This window comes from Chanodichthys erythropterus, chromosome 11, assembly GCF_024489055.1.
Source record: "Chanodichthys erythropterus isolate Z2021 chromosome 11, ASM2448905v1, whole genome shotgun sequence".
Lineage (NCBI taxonomy): Eukaryota > Metazoa > Chordata > Actinopteri > Cypriniformes > Xenocyprididae > Chanodichthys > Chanodichthys erythropterus.
Window position 1 is genome coordinate 56272365 of NC_090231.1, and position 20503 is coordinate 56292867.

The 20503-nt window shown below is 35.4% G+C and overlaps 1 protein-coding gene across 7 annotated transcripts in view; it reads left to right on the forward strand.

Annotated features, from left to right (window-relative positions):
* The first annotated feature begins 1364 nt into the window (after nt 1-1364).
* tead1b (TEA domain family member 1b) overlaps nt 1365-20503 on the forward strand; it is an 81811-nt gene continuing 62672 nt past the window's right edge. For 5 of the 7 annotated variants that reach the window (XM_067400162.1, XM_067400159.1, XM_067400164.1 and 2 more), the window contains exons 1-2: nt 1365-1560; nt 1981-2086. The gene's annotated coding sequence lies outside the window, so the exon portion shown is untranslated. Of the gene's footprint in view, nt 1573-1731; nt 1850-1980; nt 2087-20503 lie in introns of those variants that run through there. The other 2 variants (XM_067400160.1, XM_067400163.1) reach the window with 2 other exon arrangements.

Genomic DNA, 20503 nt, shown 5'->3' on the forward strand with positions numbered 1-20503 from the left:
TACGCCAGACTGCTTCACAAACGAGGGTCAATTCAACGAAAAAAGATGAACATGACGGCACATGCTAGTCGATGAGTTGAATCAACTCCACAGCAACTAGGATGTATCCACTAACCGTTCAGAAACGTTAAGTTTCATTCTAAAAGTTGTAACTTCTTCCTGAGTCTCTCCATCAGTGTCGACTCCGGTTTGAACAATGTAAGGCTGAACACCGTTACTGACAATCCTCATTTTGGCTGCGTGAGATTCTCCAGCTTTGTTGTTGTTGAGCTGTTAAAGCTCCGCCCTCATTTGCATTTAAAAGGACACACAAAAATGCTGTGTTTTTGCTCACACCCACACATATATATATAGATCTATATATATATATATATATATATATGCTATTTAAATTGATAATTGCCCTCATTTGCATTTAAAGGGACACACACAAAAATGCTGTGTTTTTGCTCACACCCACGTATATATATATATATATATATATATATATATATATATATATATATATATATATATATATATATATATATATATATATATATATATATATGCTATTTAAATTGATAAATAATAACATAATATCAAATTAAAATAAATTTTAGTCTTTTTGATATTCCAAGCACTTTGACAAATAGTATAAATGTTGCACATTACAATAATATATTTTAATTTTATATTATTTTATAAATAACGTTATTATTTATCAATTTAAATAGCACACACACACACACACACACACACACACACACACACACACACACATATATATATATATATATATATATATATATATATATAAATGTAAATGGCATATATATATATATATATATATATATATATATATATATATATATATATATATATATATATATATATATATATATATATATATATATATATGCCATTTACATTGATAAATAATAACAAAATATCAAATATCAAAATTTAAATTTAAACTTTTTGATATTCCAAGCACTTTGACAAATATTATAAACGTTGCACATTACAAAAATATATATTTTAATTTTATATTATTTTGTAAATAATGTTATTATTTAATATATATATATATATATATATATATATATATATATATATATATATATATATATATATATATATATATATATATATATATATATATATATATATACTGAACCATTAAACCTCGAAAGTAGTGTTTTTACATAGATCTGAATCGATACGTTGCAAACAAGTGGGCTAGAAAGTATAAACAAGCCAGTGCTGTCTCCCATTGGAGGAGGGCTTGGACGTGTCCTGTGAGGTCATCCCCATGGATGTGGGAGAAGCTGCGGGATGACGCCACCCTCTCGCTCCGCCCTGCTGCAAACTCGACGCTCGCGTTCATTTCATTCCTGCTCTCATTCCGAGCATTCTTCGCATCTCTATCGGTGCGGCGGAGATTCACGTTCACATTCCCGGCCGGCCCCAAAACATAAGAATAACTTTACACAGTTTGCAAAAAACTATACAAACCCACACTAGAACAACACAAAGGGGCCGAACTTAAATTTTGATATAAATAAAGCGGACGTTAAGGTAAGTTTTAAGGTAATTAGCCCTTAATGGCTTCAGGTCAAATGATTGTATGGATTAAGTTAAAGCAGACGAGCAAATACAAACTGTGTTGCGTGATTATATGACTATTGATAGGCATGTTACAAGAGGGGTCGGGCTCAAAGTATCTTTTCAATGGGATTTTAGTTCGACGCTGCAGCAACAGGGTGCTTTCACTTTGTCCACTGACTCAGTCTGACATAGCACGAAAATCTTTGACATTTTTCACATTTTTGCTAAAGAAGCTGACCTTGCGCGCTCGTGCTCTGCAGTAAGTCCTGTACATTTACACCAGAAACAATACGCGTCGTTTTGGGGCAACGTTTTTGGACATTGATTATTGCATGAAAAGAATTTTGGACAAGATGACGGATCCAAATGTTGCTGTTTTCTCCTCCATAGTTGGCTACGCTGCACATTTCGGAGCGGTGCACAAATATATCGAGGAGAGACTTGTTGCTCGCGTATCTTTGGCGTTTATTCTCCAACTTCTGTTCAGATCTCACCCGTAAGTACACATTTGACTTTTCTTCTCTTTATGTATTTGACTTACGTGGACTCTTGGCATCTTGTATTACCATGCATGTTAAATACGCACATAACCACAGGGAAAATGCATCACATCCTTAAGCTTTAATATGTGCGTATTTTATTTTAATAACAACAACAACAGCAACCCTGTGTACTCGCTCTTAACTTCACAGTTACTCTTGAGAAACTTTACCTCACTGCTGTGCAGTTTCAAAGTTTGTCCAAATCTGCTGTATACAATTGTAGCAGTTGTTTTCAGCTTGTTTCAGAAAGATTACATGGAGAATCTGGCTGCTTTTCCTCTGTCATTTCCTTTGTTGGGATTGCCCGCCCTGTTCCTTATGGAGTAATGTCGTTCCTCGGCGTGTTGTGTGTTTAGACTTTATAAACGATAATGCCAGTTAAAACATAGTGTGTCAGTTACAATGTGTTTGTTTTAAAGTATCTTGTTCAGAAACGCTGTTTCATCACAAGGAACGAAACTATGAACGATAGTAACAGCGCATAGCTTAGCCTAGCAATTCATCAATGACTACTAGCTTTACCAACTCCACACTTTCTCCTTACACGTTATTATTCTATAATGTTTGACGTTTTCAACAGTTTCACTGTCCTTTTGTGCCTTCATTAATTATGAAATCACATCTCCAGCTGCTTAAACTCAAAAATAAAAGCGAGTTTCACTTTTCAGTATTAATTCTGTACAATCAAGCTAATTATGATCACTCCCTTTCTGTTATCACTATTATAATAAAGCTATTAGTCATTTCTTTCATCACAAAGCTTATGAAACCTTTAAATTGGAGCTCATAATGATTTATTACACAGTTTTTAACTGTGTTTAATATATTTTAGCTGGAAGAATTTGCTTTATTTTGAGGTGTCTTTGTTACACTGTAATTATACATTTAAGTAACTACATGTACTTACTATAGTACTTACTTACTATACTATAGTTGTTACTATATTAACTACCTGTAAAACATGACACTGTAAAATAAAGTACTTTGAGGTGACATTACTGTACTCACTATAGTAATAACTCTAAATTGTAACCTTTTAGTAAGTACATGTAGTTAATTAATATTACTCAGTGCTTATTTGAGTAAATAAAATATAACAACATCCTTAAATATGCTTTTTAGACTAAAAATGTACTTGATTTTATTCAAGTCAATAATATGAATATGACTGAATTAAACGAACTAGTCAGTCAGTCTCAGCCTTTTTTGACCACTTGCAATGTCATATTTGATGAAATTTGAGTTCACATACTTACAAAATTGAGTTGAAATGACTACGATTTGATGGAAACAAATTGATTATTTTAACTGTGTATAATATATTTTAGCTGGAAGAATTTGCTTTATTTTGAGGTGTCTTTGTTACACTGTAATTATACATTTAAGTAACTACATGTACTTACTATAGTACTTACTTACTATGCTATAGTTATTACTATAGTAACTACCTATGAAACATGACACTGTAAAATAAAGTACTTTGAGGTGACATTACTGTACTCACTATAGTAATAACTGTAAATTGTAACCTTATTGTAAATACATGTTGTTAATTAATATTACTAAGTACTTATTTGAGTAAATAAAATATAACAACATCCTTAAATATGCTTTTTAGACTAAAAATGCACTTGATTTTGTTCAAGTCAATAATATGTAATATGACTGAATCAAACGAACTGGGTCAGATCACACTGTCAACCTACTAAAATTGTTGCTTTAAATTAAGTAGGATCAGTCTTGCAATGTCATATTTGATGAAATTTGAGTTCACATACTTACAAAATTGAGTTGAAATGACTGGAAACAATTTGATTATTGCTGTGAAGGTGGAAATAGCACATTTGCACTTCTTACAGCGTACCATACGGACATACATTAACTGTTTCACTTTGTCTTTTTAATGCAAAAGCTTTAAAACTCTTGCCCCTTGCCGGACTTTAACAGGGAAACAAGTTCCTCTATTGTGTGTTTTGGGAAAAGACCTCTTTTCTTGCAGTTAATTATTGTCTTATATTTCACATTGGCCCTTTTATAAAGAAGGGTCCGAGCGACACAATGTGTTGTTTGTGTCCTCTAACTGGGCCATTATCATGTACTACATACAGTAAACAGATTGACTTCTATCAGATGTGACCTCTGACATACAGTATCACAGTGATGAGAAGCAAATCTGCTAGCTGTGTAAAACAGGCATGGCAATAAGTGCTTTGTGCGCGCATAGACCTGTTGAACGCACGCTTGCTTGACATTTTCAAGTCAGAGAATGCAACATTGTCTCACACTGACTGAACCCATCAGACATCTGACTCTGAATACAGAAGACGCTTATCAGAGTAGTCTTAAAAAGGGAAACCATAAACTGTATAATAATTTAAAAGCTTACTTTAGTTGGCTGTTTGTTAGTATATTGCTAATTTGTGTTAAGAGGGTTGCTCGAGTGTAAGGTATGTGCTTATTATCATTTATGAATGAGGATTGTCTTGAACTTTAAATGCGGTTCGAAGCATTGATAGATGGATTCCAGTGCTCAAATTACAGCCTCTCTAATTTATAAAATGCACATTACACATAATGGTGGTTTAAATAGTTATTTATTGATCAGAACACGACCGACAAAAACTCTAAATGAGTTATTAAACTACTGTTTTTTTTAGCTTGCAAAAGTAGTACCGAATTGCCCTTGCAAGCTACTATCACTTTTAAGGAAAATCGCATGTCACTGACCATAAATAATGAATTTGAATCAGGAGGGAAAAACATTAATTTCAATACTTTCTGTTTCAGTGGTGCTCTCCGGCGTGGCTCAGGAAGAAAGCGGTCTTTCAGTTGTGAAATGAGAAGAGAATAGGTGCATTGCTCAGACATAGTGGATTGGGTTACCTCTGGGAATGGAGGATTGTGGGGGAATGGGAGCGCACAGAGAGAACCTATTGTTTTTCCTGTTGCTGAACCGGGGAGGAGTGTGTGTGTGTGTGTGTGTGTGAGGTTGCTGAATTGTAGAAGGCAAACAGTTTTGTGCTCAAGCAGACATCTGGTTTAGACCCTTTCTGCACCTGTAAGAAGAAGAAGAAGAAAAAAAAAAGAAGCAAATATGAACGTTTGCTCTTGGGGTTTACTGCGCAGGGAATCCAGGCTAATGCTGTGCCCGTCATTCGCTGTCCAGGCCGGGCTTTTGTTATGCCAGCAACAGGCGGCAGCAGCCGTGGCACCATATGGCCCATGTATGCCTCAGATAAGATATCTCTTCACTCAGCTTATCAATGGCATTTTAAATCGCTTCATATTTGAGTCGCTAACTTTCTGTTGGCCGGCTTCGACGTGTTCGTTCCGAGTTGTTTCTTTGAAAAGGATCAAAAAGTCGGAGCATATTCTAGTCTGACTGACATCCTGCACGCTAAACAATAGCATTTCCTCGGTTTGTATTTTCCCCGTGTGGGATGTTTGCTAACAGCCCGTTGTGAGTTTTGTGTACGAGTGATGTAAATCACATGGAGTTGGAATATGTATGCAAATGAAATATTTTTAGTAGTGCTACAACAAACTGTTGATTTTGAAAATCTGCAGCTTATGATTTCCGTGAGCATATGTCGATCTGCTTCTGTTGGAAAGATTGCATCATTCTAGTGAATCGTTTCAAGAGTTGTTTTGAATCATGTCCAAATTAGCAGTTATTCTCGAATTAACACCTGGCACACGGAAAACAAGCGATTCCAGGCATATGTTCTCTCACATGTTGATGTTTTTATTGACTGCACGTGATTTATGTTCACTCGATCAAATAGGTTTATAATGGCGACACACTATGAAATAGGGTTTACCTCAACAAGGCTACAACAGATATGAATGAACCGCACAAAAGTGCCTTTGCCACTTCTAGAAGCAGCTAACTCACTTTGCTGTGCTCTGTGGTCAGGGGTAATGTGAACTACTAAACTCTGCTGGGAGACAGACCAACACAAACAGCCACGTCCTGTGTGTTTTACTCTTCATAGGCATCATTTCCTATTAGAATCTATCTGCGGTCAAACAGGAATTAAGATTATCACCGGGAGGGGTAAAAAAATCAAAGCAGTGGAAAATATTATACATTCGTGAGGTCTTTGGAAGGGGAAGGTCCTGCGTTTAATGATTGGCATAATAGCAGGAATTCTGTACTTCGTCTTACAGTATATTTAGTGAATACGAGGATGGTTCAAGCGCATTCTTCAAGTAATGCAAACAGCTGTTGTAAATAAAGAGCTGAACAATTCAGATGCTGTTTTATGTAAACCCAAGTATTGGTCATTCTTTCCTGATTGATGAACTCAACAGATGTTTTTATGGTCTTTGGATGGATCCTCTGGTTTTGTTAGTAACACAATACAATGTTTTGAAGAAAATTAATTGCATACGTTGGATGGAGAAAAAAAGGAAGCGTGTCATAATGGGTGAAAGCTGGTTAGAACGTCAAGCCTACCAAAGTTTGACTCTTTCACAGATCGCTACCGCGTGCATCGAAACCGCAGCTGCTACAGTTACTTTTTTTAAAAACAAGTTTTACAAATCAATGTCTGTCAAGCATTGTTCTTTGTTCACTAAATGCTTGTTTTTCAAACTAAATGAATTTAGGGGTTGCGACAGTACTGCCACTCTGTTTTCAATGTTTCATCAGATTAGTTCACATCAACTGATTTAAGTTGTGGTTGTTATTCGCTGTTAAACAGTGTGAAATCAACGGCCTTTGCCCTGTTTCCTCACACTTTAAAAATGTTGGGTTGTTTAAACCCAAATTTAGCTAAAATATGGACAAACCCAACCGTTGGGTTCAAAATTTAATTAAAAAATTTAACCCAACGGTTGGGTTTGTCCATTTTTGACCCAAATTTGGGTTGAAACAACCCAGCCAGCAGTTTTAGAGTGTTTTATATGTAAAAGTATCATCAGATTTATTGCAAACACTTTGTTCACATTCATGTTTGTAGGAAGCCGTGTCTATTATCAGTGAGAAGCATGAAGTCAAACACCATCACACTAAAAAAAACCTCACAAAACCGAATATACCAAATTCCACAACACCACAATTTGAGAAATTGTTAAATATTATTAGCCCTAAATAAATTTAACAATAATAAACTTTTTTTATATATATATATATATATATATATATATATATATATATATATTATATATGACCCTGAACCACAAAACCAGTCAATTTTTTGAAATTGAGATTTATACATCATCTGAAAGCTGAATAAATAAGCTTTCCATTGATGTATGGTTTGTTAGGACAATATTTGGCCGAGACACAACTATTTGAAAATCTGGAATATCAGGGTGCAAAATAAATCAAAATTTTGAGAAAATCACCTTTAAATATGTCCAAATGAAGTCCTTAGCAATGCATATCCACTCACAAAAATACATTTTGGATATATTTACAAAATATCTTCATGGAACATGATCTTTACTTAATATCCTAATGATTTTTGGCATAAAAGAAAAATCGATAATTTTGACCGATATAATGTATTGTTGGCTATTGCTACAAATATATGACTGGTTTTGTGGTCTAGGGTCACATATTATTATCAAAGTAAGCAAGTTTATAAAAAAAAACATTCAGTTAAGCAGTTGTTTAACAATAAACAAATAAATAACTTAAAATGTATAACATTTTTAAAGTTTGTTTTTATGCATCAAAGTTGATGTTGTATGCACTCCAAAAGATAACCAGTCCGTTCTCAGGTGCGTAAATCAAGAAGAGTTTGATCAACCAAAAAACCAAAGTTGTCCACACACTGAAAGACATGCAATTATACCAAATCAAGGGACCATCACAAAAATGACTTTAATTAGACATCTACAAAGTGAAAAAAAGTGCAAAAAAAGTGTCTTAAAAACAGACCAAAGAGCAGACGTTTCAGCTCATGCTTTGTTCAGTACTTAAGACTAAAAAGCATGAGCTGAAACGTCTGCTCTGCGGTCTGTTTTTAAGACACTTGTCACTTTTTTGCAATTTTTTTCACTTTGTAGATGTCTAATTAAAGTCATTTTTGTGATAGACCCTTGATTTGGTCTAATTGCATGTCTTTCAGTGTGCGGACAACTTTGTTTTTTTTGGTTAATGTTTGTTTTTATTAAGTTTTTACATTTTAAAAGTTTTTTTCAGTTAAGTCTAACAGTATTCAGGTAGAGAAATTGAATAATCAGATGTAAAATAACACTGCATATTCTTCACTGTATAAATTAAATAAAATTAATCTTTGTTAAAGCTACAAATGTGATTTTCTCTTTGTAGTTTGTTATTTGATTAACATTAATGACAGACGGCAGCAGGTTTTTTAGGCTGCTGTCACTTTAAGAGCTAATGCATTGATCCAGTATAATGATACGCATCTCAATTGTTTACATTCACGTAAGCCATAAGCGAATGTGTTTACAAGGATGCTCGCCAAGACGGGCATTTTGATTTAATTTTGCATGTATGTGTCCGTTCAAAAATAAATAGACGTGGAAGAGAATGGAATTTGGTGTTCATGTGCTGTCTGCGTGACTCTGTGTGTGCACATAGAAAACAGCGTGTGACTTCCAAATTGAGTTCTCTTTCACGTCGCTTTGTGCTCGTATAGTTTAAAATCGCTTGAAAGGACAACTTTGCAATTAATCCTAGAATCACGTGCGTTTCAAACCATGTTGCCTGGTCTGTACGGATCAACTACGATCCCTATATTTGACGTTGCACATCTTGTGTTGTGACTATCGCTAAACGCGGAAGTCTCCCCTGACTCGTACTGGAATTATGCTTTACATTTCTGGTCTCCGGTGAGTCTAGCCAAATTAGCGTATTTTCCGAGCTGATAATGTATTGTTAAACGTATGAAAATGGTTTAACAAGCACATGGCTCCACAGTGCCATCAGTATAGCAATGACTGTCTTTTGTCAGCGCTTCACTCATCAAAGCTGTCCGAAGTTAGCTGCACTGAAAACAAATGAGCGCTCATATCCCTCATGCAGCTCCCGATCAGGATGAAATTCGTGGGATTTTGTCAGCAAAATCATTATAGCGCACATATACCCTCTTTGGGGAGTATTTTAACTTAAGTGCTGCAAGGCATGCTTGTTTTCTCTTGCCAGTCTAGCATATAATGCCGTGTACGGACATTCTCTTCAGATTCGCTGGTGCTCAAAACACGAACTTTCCAAGAATTTCTTCAGTTTATTGCTGTTCTGAAGAAGCCAAAAACAGCACAGCTTAATCCTTTGCATGTTTATTTTTTAGTGGTGTTCAAAAAGTTGATGTTTAGTTTATTCAGATTTAGTTTATTTTATTTCTTTTAACCCGTTTTGACAATGTGTTCCTATGGAGACCGGAAACAGGACAGCATCTAAACGGAAGTTGGAATTCCTCATGGAGGTGTGGTGAGAAATCGAGTCCCTCCAGGAATCGGAATGTTTTTTTGCTTCCAATGTAGTTCCCAATTACATGTTCCAAATAAATGATGTTTGTGTGTTCTTAGCATGACAATTAATTTATTAAAAATGTATTATAGTATCATTATATACTATACCATATTGCTATTATTGTGTAAAATTACTTTTACAGAGCATAGTAGGTTGCAACAATGCTTATCCTTATTTAAAAAAAACAAAAAAATTTTTTTTAAAGTTTCCAGTTTGTTTTATTATGCAATTGGGCATTCGTTTTATATTTCAAGCATGTTGTTTGTGCACATAATGTAATAAACATTATACTAGGGAAATAAGTTATTAGTCAAGACATCACGATAATAACTTTTGATCAGGCATCACTGCCTGGGTCCTAAAGGAGACCCGATTCCTGGGGAGTGGTTGTGGGGGGATTTCTCATGACATTTACTCAGGAAAAAGGTGGATAATCAGAAATGCAACTGGACGCTGGGTCACATGGCAGCGGTTCGAATGTGTATCATATCTATGACCACATATAAAAATGGACCAAAATTCTTTTTGAATTCAAAATTCATTTCTCACATTTTGCTGTTGGTCAGGCTCCTTTTTTGTGTGAAATTCATGTTGCCTCTGTTTTTAGACTGAGGAAATGTTTATATATATACTGATCTAACATAGGCTAAATCAAGTGTTCATTCGCTACGTCTAAAAATGCATTTAATCTTGTGTTACAAACAGAAACCAGTAGTCTGGAGTCTGAACACGACCCACGGTAAACTGATTCTCCAAGGGAATAACTGAGTGTGGTCTGCTGTTTAGTTGTAACAACACGCCTGTAAAGAAGCTGAGGTAAATTGCCACCAAAATGAAAAGCTGGCTCTTAGCCACTGACGTCATGTAAGTAAATGTGCTTCAGGACAGCTGCCATAAAATGACTGCCAGCTACGGAGCGCACTTTGGTCCTGACGACCATTTCTGCAAGTGCTATTCATGTTTTGCCCCCCACTGTTGGTAAAAATTTAAACCAACATTAAAAACTTACATTGCATTCCCATTTGAAACACAGAGACCACTTTAGTTTGAAGATTAATTGTCGCATGACTTTGGAGAGTTCTCTTAGTAAACATTGGTAATAGAAGAAATTTTCTGCGAATTCAAGAGCATTTTTGCTTGTTGTTAAACCTGAAAAGACTAGCGAGACCACTTCCAGCATTTCAAAGTTATAGCCTTGTAACTCAAACCAGATGGAGGGCTTAGTCAGTTCAGTGGAAGAAATTAATGTTGATACAAATGGCGTCCGAACAACTTGAACAAAAACAAACAAAAACATTCTGAAGGACTTACGCTTTTATATCTAATAATATCGTGCCCTTCAGCCATCTTTGGCATACTAAAATGTTGTATGTTCTTATTCAAGCAAGTTTTTCCATGACCAGACACATGTGAAAAGCAATCTCTGATCCATGAATCATTAGATGAGTCAGTTCCTGAAACCGCCATAAACCTCCAAGTTCTTGGCCACAGCTGAAAGCAGGAAATCCAGGCTTCAATAACTTCCTTTCCCAGAGCTGGCCACGCTAGTGGTTAGTGCGCCTTGTTCCTAGCTAGCAATAGGAAGATGTACGCCTGTGGAACAAAGACGCTCAGTCACTTCATTTACTGAAACTGTTTATAATTTGTGGCCTGTATTCAAATGCCGAGCGTCCAGGATCTCTGGCACCGTATTCTGTTCTCCTCCGTCGTAATAAATCCCTAGCAGGCCTTTCATTAATTGCTGCTGTATTGTTATCATGAGCTGCGGAGCCCGGGCAGATTCCCTCTGCCTTGGAGCTGGCCTGGATTTACAGGGTGAAGATACAGACTTTAAGCTACCTCTGAACATTAGTATGCAAAGTGGGCCTGCTCAATGAGTTTGAAATCTTGCTACAGTGCGGCCTTCAGCTTTGTAAACACTGCTTAACCTCTCCAATGCCTTATGCAAATACCAAGAGTTCCAGGGGTTGGTTTTTTATTTAATATAAAGTTACAGTTGCTGGAAACATTTACTATGACATTCAGCTATTGATTTTAAGGTGAAGTGCATCATTTTTTTTTAAATATCAATGAGTTCCAGTGTTATTTGGCTGCCAGCATTCTTCATATCTTCTTTTGTGTTCTGAGAAAAAATAAATGCATACAGGTTTCGAACTACATGAGGGTGAGTAACACCCTGGTGCTGTCAGATTTCTCTAGGGCTGCACGATTAATCAGAATTTGATTGTGATCACAATTTCTGCTTCTCTCGATTATTTAAGCATAATCGTCTGTGAAATTTGCCATATATCCAAGCATTCTGTTTTTAATGTGCAGAGACACATGAAATCCATTAGATTTTTTCCCAATTTCTGTTTTTTTTTTCCAAATTCCGTTTTAATTTTTCTGGATTCCATTTTAATTTTTTGGACTCCATTTTAATGGTTAAATTGAATTTTAGTAACCAAAAAGCACGTCTAATTAATTTAACAACAATTTATTACATTTTTAACAAAAATTGCAATTTTTTTGGGGCCCTTTGAAATAAAATTTTAATAATCAAATTCATAAAAACATCAAAATTTACTTTTTAAAATTTTCATTTTTTCATAAATTCTGTGTTGTGTTTTCGAATTTTTCTGGCAATCAAATCAAGGAATAAAACATTAATTTATTTTATATTTTAATCATATGAAATTAAACTTTTTTGTGCTGCACAACATAGCTTTACTGTTAAAATTAAAAGATGGAAAAGTTATAGACTATTACTTTAAAAAATAAAGTTTTAGTAATAATGTATTAGTGTATTAGTGTTAGTATTATTACATTGACACAGCTACATTCTGTCTTCAAGTTAAACTAAACTTTTATTTTGAAGACCTTTGAGTTTCTGTGTTTATGATACAACAATAGTTTTTTTTTTTAACTTAAACGTTAAAATGCTCATGAATTGACTGTCAGAGGAGCTCTGGAGATGAAGTTCATCCATTCATGCTCTCATATAATGAGGTGGCAGAGGCTGAAAACACCACGAGCGCCATGCATGCTTCAGTGTGTGTATGTGAAACCATTCATCCACACACAGAGACATGCAGGATTCATATTTAAATAGTCTTTTTGTGGTTTAATATTCACAGACACTAGTCTATATCACAATTTGATTTGAGTGTACTGACCTGCTTTTTATTTATTCATCAAAAATTTTGACAAATTCAGTGACATTCCACGTTATACAGTAAATTCTTACATTTTAATGACAGGATTCCTTGATTCCGTCTGTGTTTTCCACATTGCGGAAATCATAGAGCCCTATATAAGTAAGCCATTTGTGTAAATGCTATCTAAACATTGCTCTATTTGTTTGAGCAGCTCGACATGTCTACTTTTGGCTCAGCCAATGGGGTGAGTATGGGGGCGGGACTTCCTTTTTTTTAAACAATGGCAGACGGAATCAGTTTTTGCAATACTGCAAACAATTTACACACTTCAGCTATACTGATAAACTAAAAACAGTCAAATATAGCTACGTATAGTTATAAGTGCACTAGAAAAAAGTGGCAACCTGCAAATTTCTATTTGAATGGAACCATTAAAATGACTTTTGCTGGTACAAACCTAATTTTTCAGATTAAATAACATTTAATTGACTTTGCAGTGTCTGCATCTGAAGGATTTTGATGTAATATTTTGACACATCATTGATATCATTTTAAAACCTATATATTATAGAATTTACACTAAAAATGTTATCCTAAATATTGTGCTTCATTCATTCAAAAAGTCATAATTGAATTTATTTTATAACATTATTGAATCAACCTAAATACTCGATCAGGTAGAAATGGCTCCTTAAATAAATTTTTGATCTTGTATTTAAGAAACCTTTTGTAATACGGTCAGGGTTGATTGTCTGTGAACTTTTCGAAGTCGTGCTCTTTTTGAAACAATATTTTTAAATCACATTGCTTAACCTAACCAGACAGGGTTTTTACTAGCATGTTAGCGCAGAGCCCGGTGGATGGGTCTCATCTGGTCACCGCTGCTCATGAGGCACCAATAAACACAGCCGCATCCCTTTGCCGATGGATGACAAACAAACAGCGTGTCAGAAAATTCCATGTGACCTTTCCGCCATTAGTGCTGTGGTGAGAAGAAGTGATTTATGACAGATGGAGGTGCACTCCAAACAGACGCTGTCTTTGACATGCTGGGACTTGTGAAATGCAGATGGCCTCTCTGCTCATCACTGCCATTTCATTCCTCATGCCTCACCGCATGTCGCTCGGCCTGTGTCCTCGGCTTTGGCTGGGAAATCTCTTATGATAAGCGGGCTTTATTCACAGCTTTTATTACCTGGCTTTTATATGCACTACTGTACACACTTGTATAGCACCTTCACAAGTTGGGACGGTGGAATTTGAAGCGTATTGTGATAGACAAGCTTTTTTAATAAGGTCATCCAATGCATCCCAAAGAAGCTTTGATGAGGTAAACAATATTGAAATGTAATTGAATTCTTGCTCGCTTTTTTGTCACACGATGTTAGTTTGGAGCTGTTCTATTTAAAGCAATACCTTCATTTAATTCCAAATCGGATTATTTTCTTTTGTGGAGCGCAAATGGATATTTAGCAGAATTTTCATGCTTGTCATTTCCATGCAATCAAATTTACACGGTTTAGCCTTGATAATGACATTGTTGTCTATTCAAATATGGTGCATCAAAATGTGTCACTTGTTAATTGTGTCTTGTAATCATGTTGAATAAATAGTGTATTCCTTACACAGAGCTTGGATTGTAGTGTAGACCGCTTTCTTAGTGTTCTTATTATTTCTTTGTCGCCATTCACTCTCCTTGTATGAAAAGAGCATTCTTAAAAACAATGGTAGAAAGAAAATCATAGGGGTTTGGAAAGATGTGAGGCTGAGTAAATGACAAGACTTTCATTCTTGTGTAAAATATTACTTTAAGCCTCAGGCACTACTGCCTCTGCCCTTCCATGTGCCATCGGTGTGATGGGCCAAACATTGCACATAATTATGGCGCATTGGAGGCAGGTGGAGAAAGTTGTTTTGACAGGCCCTGTAAATCAATCCAGCACTCTGGCCAACAGAAATTGATCCCAAAGCGGCCCGTAGTTGCAGCACCAGGCGGTAAGCTTCAGGCCTCAGGTTTGAGTTGGATCCTATCAGATGGTTTCACCGCATCTCACCCCGCCGGTTTAAAGAGGCATGAAATAAACGCTTGGGTCTTGCCAGCAGGAGAGCGCCAGTTGCCGTCCACTCCACTGGACCTTTGCTGTCTGCTTCAGGAGATTGGTCGTGAGAGACTCTATCATTGATTCATCAACGCTCTGGGACTTTAGATTTATTCATGAAACCAGCAGAAAGATCCAGTACAAAAGAGATCAATTGATTTTCTCTCTGCACAACCAGAAATTCTTGTAGAGTTTATAGGAAAAATTCAAAGAGCATTTTTAATCTTTGTATACCTGTTTAATTTCAGAATTTTGAAGTTAAAGGATTAGATCACTCCAGAATTAAAATTTACTCACCCACATATCATCCAAGATGTTTATGTCTTTCTTTCTTCAGTTGAAAAGAAATGATGGTTTTTGAGGAAAACATTCCAGGATTTTTCTCCATACAGTGGACTTCAACAGTTACCAACGGGTTGAAGGTCCAAATTACAGTTTCAGTTCAGCTTCAAAGGGCTCTACACGATCCCAGGACGAGGAATAAGGGTCTTATCTAGCGAAACGAATGGTAATTTTCTAAAAAAAAAAAATAAAAAATTATATACTTTTTAACCACAAATGCTCGTCTTGCACTGCGCCACACACTACTAATCACGTTGGAAAGGTCACGCATGACGTAGGCGGAAGTAACGCGGAAGTGCAAAAAAACTTCAAAATCGTCCGACATCGTTGTTTTACCTTTTTTTGTAAAGGGTGTTGACTTCTGAATTCTGAAGTGAACTAATCCTTTAAAGGCCCTCTGAAGTGCCTTGAAACACACAGCATTATTCATTGTGTTGGCAAAATTTCCACTGAAACAACAAGACAGCGTGGAACATATCAAACAGCTCCTCCCCTTTTTTAAAATAGGCAATAGCATTTAGTTTATGTCAGAGCTGTTGAACTCCATAAAGCCTCAGTTTCCTCATAATCTCTAACTGTTTCTCCTCCATAGTGCTTTAAAATACAGCATTCTGTGTAGAATTCAAATTCAAATCCGATATGTTTTGTGGTCTGCGCCGACTCGCGCATATGATCCGCTCTGTGTTATCGTGTCTCTGGACCGGAGCAGACTTCATTCGCCCCAGTGGAAAGCATATTTACACTGTCTGAATTGTTCCCTATCCCCTATATGTGCCATTCACCGTAGAAAATAATAAATGTGTGAACAAGTGACCAATTTCAGCCGCAGCTTCAGCGTCTATTTATAATGTAGTGAGCGGGACGCTTTCGATTCGAGAGAGCATTTGATTGGACCGAAGATCTGATGAGAAGCTGAAGTGCAGCGTGATGTCATCAAAATCGTTGATCCATATTTGGCGGAAGTGAGAGACTGTAAGTTTTGAATGCTTATATCTTCTAAATGTGATTTTTTTCATTGTTTTGTAGCGCATTAGGTAACAGTAAGGTTAACATATTCATACTAAAAGCCAAAAAACTTTGATTTCATGGGGAATTTAAAGTTAAAAGCAAACAAGAAAAGTTGGAATATTAGTAAGTTATATGCAACAAGGAAACTGTTAATTGGCTGACAAGGAATTTTGATTAAGCATTTTGATCATTGTAGACTTTGGTTTCTATGAAAATATGTTATTATGCAAACAATGTTAATGAAATGCGAATGGTCCTTTTCAATTTCAACTTAAAAATTAGTAAAATTGTCTCTCAAGGTTCATGTGCTGTACCAAAGTTGTTTCACACATTCCAGCGATAATGAATTTGTTAGGAGGACGGACGCGGCGCGTGGAATCTCAGTTATGTCTCGCTGCTATGAATATGCATAATTTGATACTGCTTGTTCCAAACAAGCATACTTTGAAATACTTCAGACATTTCTGAAAAAAAAAAAATTCAATAATGCACAATATGCGGTATTTAGTAATTATTTGGTAATTATAGTTCCTCGCTCAGAGACCAGAACTACTGTGGGTCATTATGGGGTCAGTGAAAGTCGTTGACTGAACCATTATTGCACCTTCAGAGATAACCGCACAAAAGGAGTCCACACGGAAAATTACATTTCAGACCTCTCATCTTCTATTTCATTACCCCGGCCCTGTGTGATGGCTGAAATTGGTTCTCTTCATTTAGGGAGCCAAATTCCTGCTTAGCTAGAACCTGAGTGGTTTATGTAATCTGTCGATAAGTGTCATCTCCCATCATGGCGTGTCGCAGCCATGGGCCGCTCTCACCATGGCATTGACTTGTTGCCTGCTTCCTCCTTTATCTCGCTAATAAGACCATTTCCATGGTGCTGGAGACGGGCAGATAGGAACATGCAATTATTTGTTAAGGCTGCAACTGTTTCCACAGGTGACATTCCTGCCTCTTAGAAGCTGTGATAATTAGTGTTCTAACAGGCTGTGGCACACTAGACTTTGGCTTTGACAGACTTGTGACCAGAGGCAGCGATGTAGGAAGCCAGTCGCACTAAAGTTAGTGGAGAGCCACTTATCTCGCACCTCTGAAGGTTCTGCGCTGTTGCTTTGGCCTCCGAAGTTCAGGGACAGAGAAGTGTGCATATTTTCAAAGTCGACTAATCTGTGTGTTGCCTGAACGACTAGTTGACTAATCAGTCTTAATTGGAAGGCCTGTTTATGTAAGCCCAAAGGTTTATTTCTGCAATTTTTTAGTGGTTTTAACAATGCTTTCACTTTTTAACCAGAAAAGCAAAAGTCAGGTTTCAATATGAACTTTATACGTTTCTTTGTTTCTCCTCAGATATTTCGTTTAATAGATTTGCATAACACTTTTCAGAATATGTATTATTCCAAAGCAGCTTTACAAGGATTAAGGGCAATTCCCAGCAAACATGCCACATGATAAACTCCCTCATATGTTTACCCTAGTGAAGTAAAAGTATTTGAAATACATTTATTTTACATGTCTGGATTATGTGAACATATTCCAAAAATTAAGTACTTGTAATTAGATGACGTTTTAAAATACTCATATTCAGACTTATTCTGGTATATTCATACCTCTTGTTTAAGCGATCATTCATTCCAAACGCTATCAAAATTCTCAATTCAGCAAGTGTTTGATAAACTAAATGACAGTGGCATGAATTGTAACTTTTTATGAAATGTGAATCTGTCTGTTTTTGTTTTGTTTTTGTTGTTTTTAACACTGCATGTACTGCTATTTTTTGTTCTGGTGAGCCAAAGACAGTTTTACACCTTGGTGGACAATTAAGATATACAATACAATACAATATCCATGGCAGTTAAATATTCATAATACATTGATTTTCTCAACATTTCATATCTAATCAACTCCTGATTAACACATTAATTATTATTTGAATTATCACTCAGTTTCAGTGAGTTATTTAACCATGCATTAATGCCTTTGGGAGGCTTTTGTCTTTCAAACACATTCAAATGTACAAATTCACGTCATATCATATTTATATGCAATGCAGTTATGTATTTTTTTTTTTATAAATTATTTTTTGCCGTAATATATTTACTTAAAGGACACAGTTAGGTCAATAATAAAATTGTCAATAAAAATAATAAATAATAAAATTAAGTTCACGGTTCTCTGATGTCAGTTAATGATCACATGACATGCAGGCAAACAAATAAAATATTTTTTTAATATTTTTTTATTTTTATTGTTTTTATTTTAAAAAAATATGATATATGATTTAATTACTAAATAGCTTTTCATTAAAGTCACAAACCCCCAATCCCAGTCTGGGAAACCCTGACGTAATGTAATATTTAATGCACTTCATGTTGTTGATATATTTTCTTTCTCTTCGTATTTTTATATCAATATGGTACACGATTATTCTACTCAAATCAATGTGATAAACAAGTTAGATCAAAAGTAATCTAAAAGTAATCAGATTATATTACCTTAAGTATGTAATGTAATATATTACATTACTAACTACAATTATTGTCATGTATTTTGTAATCAGTAACCAAATACAATTTGCAAGTAATCTAATCTACCCAGTGCACTTTTGGTACACTAAACTTGTATATTAAAGTCTGCTAAATTGTAACAACTAATTGTATACTTAATGCACTTTAATTGTTCGGAAGTAGTGCTGAGATCCAACTAAACATAGACTGAAAGTATATTTGATTGTGCTGAAGTGGAACTATTGCAAGTATACTTTAGGTACACTTTAAATATCTTGCATTTAAAGACAATACTTATTAATAGTGATATTAATTATACTTTTTAGGCATAATATTAAGAACTGTGTATTGTGCAATAAAGAAATACTCCAAATAAAGTTTTATTTTAAATCAGTTTATCAGTTTATTTTTTTATCAGTCTTAAGTGATGAGTCAATAATGAATTTGAAGTATACTTAGTATGAAATAAATGTATTTTAAATAGATTTTGGTATAGTTTTTTTAGGGTAGTGCTGATTGGAATCAGTATCCATCGATTTAACATAGAAAGCTCTGCAGTTTTCCACAGAATTCCCCTTGCAATTGTATGCTTTCTTTTTCTAATTCTAAAAGTGTAGTACTCTCAACTCCATTCAACGCATTTTACCGCATATACATTTCCTCCACAGAAATATGATTCAGTTTCGTGCGGATCTACTTATAACCCTTACTTGAACATGTTTTACACAAATCCATTGAATACTATAATTATCCAGAAGAATTTGGATATAATAATGACAAGTTAATGAACATGAAAATTGGTGTTTTCTCTCTATTATATATTGTGATATGACTCAAATGGCTGTGCGCGTGAAGCGTGATACCTTACGAGACCCGGAGCAGAGCGCACAAGAGATGTGCAAACACAAATATGCTATTGAAATGCAAATTCGTACCACAAAAGAGTAACCTCTTAAAGAGCACATTTGTAAACCTTATTTAAGGTAGACCTTATTTAACCAATATATGAATTAGCATAAGAATTATGCTAATAATGTTCATTATATCATGGTAGAAAAGCATATTACATCAATAATCAGTAGGTTTGTACTTCACTAATAACTTGTCCTTCCATATGTGACTCCCTTTTTTCCTGGTTTTAAATAATCAGAATAATCGGACCATGCAGGCATGGGTTCACTTTAATGACAATGATGAAACGCCCCCACAGACATGTTCAATGCTCTGTGTGTCACCTCTCATACGTTTCCTCTCTTCCATATCCCAAGCTCTGGGGTTGTTGTGGCAGAGAGTGTATAATGGCATGGAGTTGTGAAGCAGGCATGTTTGGGCACATCCTGGCTTAGATCTGCTGGTGTATTATCAGCGCCACACACTTATAATGCAACACAAATGTGCTGACACACTTGAGCACACAAACACAAAAGCCCTCACGTATACAAGCACATGTACAGGTACAGCAGTGAATGAGTGTGGACATCTATAATGTGTGTAGAAGGTTAACAGTGCCTCAGGGCACTACAGGGAATTACAACTTGATTGGCAGCTGCCATATACTGTATAAAGAAAGGAGGGAGGAAAAGTAAGAGTAAATCTATAGCTATACTGTGGGCAGTGTGTGATCATAATCATGATTACACAATTTCAAATGTTATTGTTATTAGTTATTAGTTACTTTCTCAAAAGTATTTAAAATTGTCACTACCGAAACTGTCACAACCGAAACATGTGGTGAAGACATCACTGTTTTTTGAGTGTTACTTGATAAAAGTTTTTTTTTTTTTTTTTTTGCTGTGTACAACTGTTCATAACTAACCATGTGCTGATTATC